Source organism: Bos grunniens, chromosome 2 (assembly GCF_055505025.1).
Source record: "Bos grunniens cultivar Pamir isolate PY7600 chromosome 2, Bosgru_T2T1.0, whole genome shotgun sequence".
Classification (NCBI taxonomy): Eukaryota; Metazoa; Chordata; class Mammalia; order Artiodactyla; family Bovidae; genus Bos; species Bos grunniens.
Window position 1 is genome coordinate 121,570,144 of NC_141166.1, and position 11,482 is coordinate 121,581,625.

Genomic DNA, 11,482 nt, shown 5'->3' on the forward strand with positions numbered 1-11,482 from the left:
AGGACTACTACGGGAAATGTTGAGCTTTTTAAAACAAAGCAGGAAGGCATTGGATAGACAGAAACATCAACGCAGGGTGGTAGATGAAACTGCAAAAGTTGCAGAAGTCTTGTTTACAGTGTGTTCAACGTCAAATTTAGAGTTATTCGAGTTATTGATGAGACACCCATTACTGTTTGGCTGCCATACAGTGCAAATAATGCTCTCTGGAACAAAGCAAAGGAAAAAAAAATCCTGTGGAGCAACTCTGTCAAATGTAATAATTTATCAAACAATGACAGAGGTAGTCCAAATATGGGGTTCCATTTGTTGTGTTGATTACAAAAGAGTCCATAATACTCCCCGGAGTCTCTAAGACGAATTCTCTGATATAGCCACTCAGCTGATCTTTTGGTGTTTGTGAAACGTAATTTGGATAAAGCAGTCCAAGAAGAAATATTGTTTGGCCATTCTTTATTAACTCTTAGAACTGGGAAAGAAATTTTAAAATTATTGATAACTTCAAGGTGAACAATAGCACACAAGTGATGTACTGGGTTATGCATAGATGGTGCTAAGGCAGTGGTACCTAATGAGAACAACTTGTTCCATATGTTTAAGGTGCTGTTCTGAAAATAAGATCTACTAGCTATGTCGTGCATCCCAGAAGCTCTCCCTACCAGAGATGTTTTTAAAATTTAAGGGAAAGAACCAAATGAAGCTATAATGATTGTCAATTGTGCTAAGGACAGACAAATTGAATGCTCTATTTTTGTCTCAGCTGTGAGAAAGTATTAGCAATGATGACAAACAATTACTGTTTTCTGTGATAATTTGGAGAAAAATTTCATGTCTTTCATGATAAGATCTACACAGTGAGTAGGAACATATGCATAATTTAGATTGACTTTGCAGATCAGCACGTCAGTGATATATTTTCTCTCCTTTGAATAGACTAAATTTATTCTTTCAAGGTAAACAAAATTTATTATTATTCCACATGAAATCAGTACTGAATGTGACAGTTGCAGATCTGGATCTGGAGCACATACCTTGGTTGGAGTTGTTGTTGTTGCTCAGTTGCTATGTCGTGCCCACCTCTTTGTGACCCCATGGACTGCAGCACACCAGGATCCTTTGTCTTTCACATTTTCCCAGAATTTGCTCAGATTCATATCTGTTGAGTCAGTGATGCCATCCAACCATCTCATCTTCTGCTGCCCTTTCTCCTTTTACCTTCAATCTTTCTCAGAATTAGGGTCTTTTCCAATGTGTTGGCTGTTCGCATAGGTGGCCAAAGTATTGGAGCTTCAGCTTCAGCATCAGTCCTTCCAATGAATATTCAGGGTTGATTTCCTTTAGGATGGACTACTTTGATCTCCTTGCAGTCCCAGGACTCTTAAGAGTCTTCTCCAGCACCACAGTTCAAAAGCATCAATTCTTTGGTACTCAGCCTTCTTTCTGGTCTAACTCTCACGTCGGTACATAACTACTAGTTGGAGTAAGCTAAATTATTATATTAATCTGAATAACCTTGTAAACATTCATTAAAAGAAGTCACTGAAAATATTCTGAAAATTATGAAATAGTCTTTTGATAAATAGCTCCATAAACACTTGTCCATGGAAAATGACTGGTAAGTAAGTAAATCCACAGTTTCACAACCATGACATATTCTGTTAACATACATTCTGCAAATGGTTCTTTCTAAAAGCGTGCTGACCTAAAGTTACTTATGAAATTTTATTGCACTATGATCTATGAAAATGGCTTATATTGGTCTGTTATACTTGTATTGGTTGTTTTGAGGTTATTACATATGATCATTTTTTGGTAAATTTTTCAAAGACAGTTGAAAAATGGAGACTCCCTCCTTATAAGGTACAGAACTCATGATATAACTGTTAAATAAACTTTAGGACTGGTATCATTCATGTCCTCTATAACCTTAATCATTTTTATCTGATGTTCTTTAAAAAAAAAACCTGTGAGCTAAAGTTTCCCATTACTTTTCTGTGTTTTTTCTTTAGTTTTACTTCATAAATACTTTGATACTAAATTATTCAGCATTTTATGATTACAGCAATTATACTGTCATATTAGGCTTTGGTTGTCTTTAAAGCAAGTTGAACTGCTAAATAAATAAATAGTAAGATTATCCAACATTTTCCTTTTATTCACTGAGTTTCATTATGTGTATCGCTTATAGATATTTTGTATGTAGCATATAGATTTTAATTTTTTGACCAAATATTGGAAATCTCTTTATTTCAGTAATATATTTATCCTATTCATCTTGTCATTTTTAGGCTGACTCTCCTTCCCACTCATTCTTTCTCTTTTACTTTAGTTTCATCTTTTAATTTTTTGCTTCCCAGTGTTTTTTGTTTATTTTCCTTTAGCTGTATTATCTAAGATTTCTTTCATTTATTTCTCTCTTGCAATTTTAATGTATAAGATTTGCATTTAGACATCTGTTAAATGCTTCTTGAAAAACTCTGTAAATGTTTATTTTCTAAGTTACTGACTTCAAAAATTAATCAGCTATGTTTCTGGTATCATGGCATCCCACCTTCTCAGACTTGTGATGCTTTTATTTCCTTCCTCCTTTAAAAAAGTTTTACTTATTATCATTCTCCCCTCAAATGTATAATTCTTATCTGCTTTTAAGCATGTTCATATCTCACCTATAAAAAGGAATCTTTTTTCCATGACTGCACATCTCTCCCTGCAACTGCATCCTCTCCTTTCCTCACTATCAAACTTCTTAAAAGATAGCTGTTGATACCAACTCCCATTTCTCACCACCTGCTGCTGCTGCTGCTGCTGCTAAGTCACTTCAGTCGTGTCCAACTCTGTGCGACCCCATAGACGGCAGCCCACCAGGCTCCCCCATCCCTGGGATTCTCCAGGGAAGAACACTGGAGTGGGTTGCCATTTCCTTCTCCAATGCATGAAAGTGAAAGTGAAGTCGCCCAGTTGTGTCTGACTCCTAGCGACCCCAGGGACTGCAGCCTACCAGGCTCCTCCGTCCATGGGATTTTCCAGGCAAGAGTACTGGAGTGGGGTGCCATTGCCTTCTCCATCTCACCTCCTGGGCTTCTACCAAATCACTCTCCCAATTTTCCTCTTTCCTCTTGGTGGCTGCTTATCTGTCTTTTTTATAAAGTTATATTCCTGTGGTTCTAGGTTCCTTATCTCCTCTTTCTAGGACATCCATGCCAAGAGTTCCAAATGACACATGCGCAGATGACTTGCAGATATATATCTCTAGTTTCAGACATTTCTGCTTGGACTCCAGATCCATGATGAAACTCCCTTCTTCATGTCTCTAGGACATGTCACAAGTACATTAAAATCAGTATCTCTACAACTGAACCCTTGACTGTCCTCCCTGAACCAACTTAGGCTCTTGTCCCCTCAGCAAAGAGAGCCTTGAGAGAACCTAGAATGAATGGGAAGAAATGAGATTGTGTCTGGGGCCCAATCACCAGCAGGCTTGGAGGTCACAGTGTTTGGATTTTACTTTGAGATGCAAAGCCATCTCAGAGTTTTAAATAGGGAAGTATTAAGATTTGTATTTTTAAGAATTCCTCTGTCAATGGAGGGGGTTGGCAAGAGCAGAACAGGAAGACCAGGTAGAAGCCTGTTGCAGAGGTTTGGGTGATTGGCAGAGGCCCGTAAGAGGAGGTAGCAGTGGAAGAGACCAAATGTGGTCAGGTTTCTGATACTCTTTCAAGGTAAATTAAACAATATGTTGATGGATTTGGCTTCCCAGGTGGTGCTAGTGGTAAAGAACACACCTGCTGATGCAGGAGACCCAAGAGAAGCAGGTTTGATCCCTGGGTCAGGAAGATCTCTTGGAGGAGGGCATGGCAATGGGCTCCAGTATTCTTGCCTGGGAAATCCCACAGACAGAAGAGTCTGGCAGGCTACAGTCTATACGGTCACAAAGGGTTGGATGTGACTGAAGCATGCATGCATGTATTGATGGATTAGATTTAGAAAATAAGATAAAGAGAAGAATCCAGTACAAGTTCTGTGTTTTTGTTGTCATTTTCTGATGAAGAAAACTTGGAGAAGGGCAAAGGTGCAGAGCAACTGGAATCAGGAGTTGAGTTTAAAACGTGATGCTATGAGATGCATATTAGACATCAGCTACTTGAGTTGGCAAGGGGATTCACAAATCAAGTTCAGGGTAGAGGTCAGAACTGCAGATACAAATTTGAAAGTCATCAGCATAGGTATGAGCTTTAAAACCACTTGAGGGACCAGTGTAAATTACAGATGAGAAGCGCAAGCTCTGAGCAAAGAAAATTGGTAAAAAGAAAGAAAGAAAGAAAATTGGACTGCTTGTATATGTGTGTGTGTGTGTGTGTGTGTGTGAGGGTGGGAAGGGATGTGTGTGTGTGTGTGTGTGTGTGTGTGAGGGTGGGAAGGGATGTGTGTGTGTGTGTGTGTGTGTGTGTGTGTGTGGCAGCCAGCTATGATTCATATTGGTATTGTGACAGAAAACTCGTCTTTAAGTGGAGTTTGGTCATCATTTCTTTCAGAGCCTTTCTTGATAGTCGCTAGTACTCCAGATTAGAGGCTACTTTATGATTCATAAAAGCTTCCTAGTGTCAACTGCACCCTTCCCAGTACATGACACTCCTGACTTGGAGTTTGATAAGGCTATGCATTTCTCTCCTTCCAGCTCCGATGGGGTGTTTAAGAATGAGAGCAAGTTTCTTCAGTGTTGTCAGCCCCTATCTCTCCCATGGCCTGCCCTCATCTCACCTCTCACCCCTCCAAATCAAGGCATGTCTGTGAGTACTTAATAGAGTTTATGAAAATGTATTTCTTTCTTTTCACCTACTATCCCTCATTCTGTTAAGAAGAGCATTGATGTTTTATTCTGTTTGTTTTTGTCTTTGCTATATTTAAATATAATTCCTAAAGGGAGGTTTGTGACACATTAATTTTGAAGAGACTTCATAAGCAGATGAGAGTTGTGGTTTATTAATCCTGTTTTCTAGTTAAACTCCTTAATAGATACATCCCACTTGTAAGAAAACCGAGGCATTAGATGGTAAACAACTTTCATTAAGATCACATAGCCAGTGAAGGAGACTTTGTTAGACTTTGCATGCTACAAAATCAAAGTATGTGATTAATTTATAAAAAGCATAATAGTTCTATCCCTACTCTTCAGATATTTTTCTGTTGATGTGACAGAATTTTAGTTTTCTGGATAAAGATACTAAAGAGATAGTACCAAGGTATTGTTGTTGTCTTTATGACTTAATTTATGTTACTCTAAGAAATTCACAGCCGTGTTTCAAGTCAAGACACTTAGGCTTTGTAGAGAACTTTCCATCATGAATGTATGTGACTTTCGAATTTTGAACTCTATAGAGACATAAACATTTTATCTTGATAAATACCTGCCTGAGGAACGGAAGGGTTTTTCACTTCATACGGTTGAATTCATTAGCACAGCATATACACCTTCCATGGGCAGGCTACCTGTCTCTCCAGCTTCTCTCTTTGCAGGTCTCATCCTCACACCCTGCTGTCTGGCTGTGTACTTAATCAGCAGCGTTCTCCTAGCATGCCAGACTGTCTCCTACCTCTGTGCCTTGATTCATATGTTCCCCACTTGTAATGCTCTTTGCTCTGTTGGTTCCTGCATGAACAACACCTTCCAAGATTTAATCCAAACATCATCTGCTTAGGAAGTCTTTCCAGTCACTATTGCTCCTCCTTGTACCCTGTCAAACTCCCTTTCAAACCCTGTAAATGCCCCTAACATAACAATCATCATCTTTTACTCCACTCTTTTCTTTACATGTCCTTCTCTCACACTAGATTTTGAGCTGGTGTGTCTAATTAATATCAATGTCCCTACACTGTTCAATGTAATAGAAGATGCTTAGTAGCATTTTATTATATGCAAAGATGATATCCAGAATCTTCAGCAGCCGTACTGAATGAGAAATGACCAATCTTAACAGATATTTAAGTTATAATATTGGTGCATATCAGCTAAATATCAGCTCATCAAATTTTGCTTTATTTCCATTTCACACCTTCTTATTATTTTGATCTTTATGGATCTGGTAAGATAATATACAGCCAATAATTCTATAGCTAAGTACATAGCTTTTTTTCCCCCCCCCCAAAAAATCTGTTTTCCTAAAACAGCTATGGTCTACACTCCTACTGTGTCAAATTCAGTGACAGGATCTTATTAGATCTTCATATTAAAGCATCTGCCAAGTTATTTAAGAGAATTGCATTTTGTTTGCCTTATGAATTGTTGGTTTTGACACTCCCTATATAGTTCTACATCATATGAAGCACTGACACACCAGTTGGATCACTGAGAACAGTGAAATTATAAGCCTTTTATTGAGGGATTATTTCTACAGCAGCCAGAACTATCTTACTCCTTAGTAAATGATAAGTGAAAATCCACCATCAGTTTGTGGCCCGCATTATTACAAGGAGAGAAACCAACCTGTAAGACCAAGGCATCCATGGGTGCTTAAAGAAGGTGCTTGTTTTTGATTTAGTGATGCTCTTCTTCTGGAAACATTTAACAAGAGTTAAGCTGAAACGAAAGCAAAGAAATATATGGTATTTTCTGTGATCCCCAAAGAATGGTATATAGATATGGATTTTAGCATTGTATTATGAGACAGTGCCTTTTAGAATTTCAGCATGTAGGATCACAAATCATCCCCAAAGCTGCTTAATCTGTAGAAAGTATTTACAACAAGCTAATGCCCCCTAGAATAAAAGGGAGCATTTAATGTGGCAGACCATGATGGAGGGGAAGCAATAAAAGAGAAAGCACAGCTTGAAGTGCAGTATAACCGGGTGACTTACACCTCCCCACCGAAGGCAGCAGACTTGCAGTTACGGAACTGCTAATCTGTTCTACTGTTTTTTAATCAGATGTTGGCATTATCTGCCACTAATTGCTTTTTCATTTCCACTTGTAATTATTCCATTGCATGTTTGTAGTGAGAAGCTGAAAATGAGGCAGATCACTGAGAAAGAATTAATTGTTAATGAATAATCATCAGTAGGAAGCCAATTTCATTATCTTCAAAGAGGTAGCCAGAGATTAACCACTAGCTGTGGTTCTCCTACTTTCTGTGCATGACTGTAAAGTAATCACAAATAATCACGCCCTCCAACTTCATCAATTATTTTCTATTATGTGGATTGATACCCATTTTTGTCTTTGTTGTTTAATGATAATGGCAGTATTCATGCTGGGGAGTGCTAATTGGAAGGTGTTACATTCAGTGGGCTCTAGGCCTAATTATTAGAGCATCTTCTTCATTAGCACATGATCCTTCAAGGGTTGCATGGTGGGAGTTACTAATTTTTCCAAGTTATAAGACTATTGTAATAGGAAACTTTTGCATGTCCTTATGCCAAGTAACACACAGAAAATCTTCGTCTGGTCAAAGTTGTGTGGCTACCAACAGAGGTTTTCTGTTTAAGTAAAATAGAACGTTTTAACCTGATAGAAGTCTTTGAACACAAAGCTCATTTCTGCCCTAGGAGCTCGGTCTGCCCAGGACTGTTGATGAGCTTTCGCTTCTGCTTTGTTTCTGAACTAACACGTGTTCTTCAGAACGGCTCGCACGGCCCCATGGGATTATGACAGCTCTCAGCCGAGCTCTGCCAGCTATTAATAGAAATACTATGAGGTGAGTTTGAAAGTCAGGATGGAAGCCTCCTAATGCTTGTTGCCGCAGTGGCCAGTTGATGTCACTCCCAGACTTAGGGAGAAAGTAAACATGCAGCTTGATCGCATGTTTGCATGCGTGCTCAGTCGTGTCTGACTCTCTGTGACCCCGTGGACTGTATCCCGCCAGGCTCCTCTGTCCATTGAGTTTCCCAGGCAAGAGTACTGGAGTGGGTTGCCATTTCCTCCTAGTAGGGGATTTCCTGACCCAGAGATTGAACCCACATCTCCTGCGGCTCTCACGCTGCAGGTGGATTCTTTACTGCTGAGACACCTGGGAGCCATAGGGCTACCTAACTTGTCAAGGCTCCTTCACGTGCATTGACTCTCAATGGCCTTTCACAGAGCAGTAGAATTTGCTGCTTACAGATGTGCTATAGCCCCAGGAACTGTTGCAGAAAATCTCCTGTCCAGACTAGCATGGGTGCATTCTCCTGCCTCCCTTTCCATGGTGCACTACAGTTCTTTAATTACTGTGGCAAAATAGCTACCCTTACAATGGGAAAGAACTTCTTCAGTGCTTGCAATCACTCCCAGACAACCCAGGCCTTATTCCTAACTAGACCCACAGCTAAGGACAGCATGTATGGTGGTGCAGCAGTCTTAAGTATTGGGTGACATGTTTTTCAAACATCTCCAGGAGAGAAACTTGCAAAGAGATAGAAAAATTAGATGTAGTTCAAAGAGTGTAGGCTTTGGGGTTAGTTTTGTGAGTTGGTGTACATTATTTAACCTCTCAGAAGCTCAGTTTCCCTCATTCAGTTCAGTTCAGTTCAGTTCAGTCACTTAGTCATGTCTAACTCTTTGCAATCCCATGAATCACAGCATGCCAGGCCTCCCTGTCCATCACCAACTCCCAGAGTTCACTCAGACTCATGTCCATCGAGTCAGTGATGACATCCAGCCATCTCATCCTCTGTCGTCCCCCTCTCTTCCTGCCCCCAATCTCTCCCAGCATCAGAGTCTTTTCCAATGAGTCAACTCTTCACATGAGGTGGCCAAAGTACTGGAGTTTCAGCTTTAACATCAGTCCTTCCAAAGAAATCCCAGGGCTGATCTCCTTCAGAATGGACTGGTTGGATCTCCTTGCAGTCCAAGAGACTCTCAAGAGTCTTCTCCAACACCACAGTTCAAAAGCATCAATTCTTTGGCGCTCAGCTTTCTTCACAGTCCAACTGTCACATCCATACATGACCACTGAAAAACCATAGCCTTGATTAGACAGACCTTTGTTGGCAAAGTAAGTCTCTGCTTTTGAATATGCTATCTAGGTTGGTCATCACTTTCCTTCCAAGGAGTAAGCGTCTTTTAATTTCATGGCTGCAGTCACCATCTGCAGTGATTTTGGAGCCCAAAAAGATAAAGTCTGACACTGTTTCTACTGTTTCCCCATCTATTTCCCATGAAGTGATGGGACCAGATGCCATGATCTTCGTTTTCTGAATGTTGAGCTTTAAGTCAACTTTTTCATTAGGTTTCCCTCGTTAGGTTGTTATAAAGGTGAATGAGAGGTTGCATGTAAAGTATAATGCTAAACTCAAGGTCTGGCATCTGATCCGCACTTGCCTTGGTTAGAAGCAGATCAGGAAGAACCTTAATTGTCTAAGTAAAAGGTTGTTTTCTGGAAATTAAATTTAAAAAGGTTCAGAGAATATTAAGAATATCACACAAGTTCTGCAACAGGCAGATCCTGAAAAGCCAATGACTAGGTATAAGAGCATTTATTTCTTCCTCATAAAAACCTGCTGTGAAGTAGTTATGTCTTTCTTCTCTGCAGTCAGCTGGGTATCCAGACTCCCTTAATCCGATGGTGTTGCCCTCTGATGACACAGCTTCCCAAATCACCATGGAAGGGAAAAGAGAGACGGCTGAGGCATAGTGGCTGTCGTGTACCTTCACCAGATGTGATGATTGTGTCAGCTCATATTCCTGTGTGCTGGAATACAGCCATGTGGTTTCAATCTAGTGACTTGTGGTCCTTCTCCGTGACTGGTGTGACAAACAGCATCACGTATTGTATCTGCTATGGTGTGCAAAGAGTAAAATAACCAAGAGATTAATTTGAAAAGATTGTACTGAGAGTTCATAGAGATGGTTGGGAGCAGAAGAAAGACTAGAATCCAAGATGCTCTTCAGAAGAGTATTAGAATCACAGAAGGAAAGAGATCATGTAAGCTTGAGAATAGTTTAGAAACCATGATTTAAAATGTCCGACATTTCTAATGTCAGAGTCATTATGTCTAACGTCAGAAAGAAGTCACAGACATAAAATTCCAAGCTGACACAGAAGTTGAGTAGAAACACTGGCTTTGTATAAAGAGACGAGGTATGGCTAATGAGAGTGGGAAAAGCATATCAGGTGGTCTTCAAAGCAGACTAAGTTATATAGCAGATCACTGCTGATATGATCAGGGGAGGAATAACCATAAACAAGAGGGAAATATACCTCCAAAAGACCTGGACATTCAAATATCTGGGAGAAAGGTTCAAATGTTTCCTATAGAATCACTGATGAGAAGTATCAAGCTTCTAGGCATGTGAAGAGGGTCTCTGAATTGTGTGGTGAAGATCCTACTCAGAACTTCTCTCTTGAATACAGTAATACTATAATTTTTGTACATAATGACTTTTACTCTAGCACAAAACAACCTTCCAAGCCCAATAGCATGAGGCTCTTGGTTCATCTGTTGTTAAATAGCAGATTGGGAAGGAGGAGGTGAGAAGTGGGGGAAAGGGAATGGAATACACAGGCTTACCCACGTCTTCGTTGTTTTTGATGTTCCATGTGAGAAAAGTGATCGCTGTGCAATGAACCTAATAGGTTGCTAACTTATTAACCAGTGGCATTCTTTTGGCATTTGGGCATTGGATTATTCTTAGACGCCAAGCTATAAATTGATGCTATGGACTGAAATGCTTTCTTTTGATTAAGTTTTAGCTAAGACCCCTTGCTCACATGCTGTATTTGTCTGACTTAAATTATTATATATGACATTTCCCAGGGCGTTAACCATGCACTTCAAGATCCTGACCTTATGTAGGCATTCAAGCTGGTTTACTGGGGCTTAGCTTCTGTTTCCAGAGGTTTTGTTTCTGTGTCTCACCCCCTTCTCAATCACTTGACTAATGTCTTTGATGAAAAAAGCATTCTATTCTCCCGTCTCCAACCTTACCATTCTACTTCACCATGGCTGCCACCATGCCACTGTTCCAAAGTTAGAAGGTGATGGTTTCATTTTTATTTTTTAACCTGTTTTGCTTGGAAAAAAAGGGATGTTCAAGCTGAAGGTAGAATGACACAGTTAACGATCCTTTGGTTGCAACTTCATTCTGTCAGAGATTAGAGAAGAGGAAACCAGTCCTTGAGAGCAAGCATGAGCACTTTGAGTAAAAAGGCATCCTGGAAGTAGGGTATACAGAGCATCCCAGCCCTACAAGACATTTTAAGACCTAGATATAGAAATCAAATCTAAGAGCTCTAATTATTGCTTTTTAGTAATTGTGTATAATAATAGTGTTAGTTGTTCAGTCACGTCCAACTCTTTGCAACCCCATGCACTGTAGCCCACCAGGCTCCTCTGTCCATGGGAATTCTCCAGGCAAGAATACTGGAGTGGGTTGCCATGCCCTTCTCCAGGGGACCTTCCTGTCCCAAGGATTGAACTCAGGTCTCCTGCCTTGCAGGCAGGTTCTTTGCAGTCTGAGCTGCTAGGAAAGCCCCAAGAATAATAATAATGTTACCTTAAGTTTTAACAC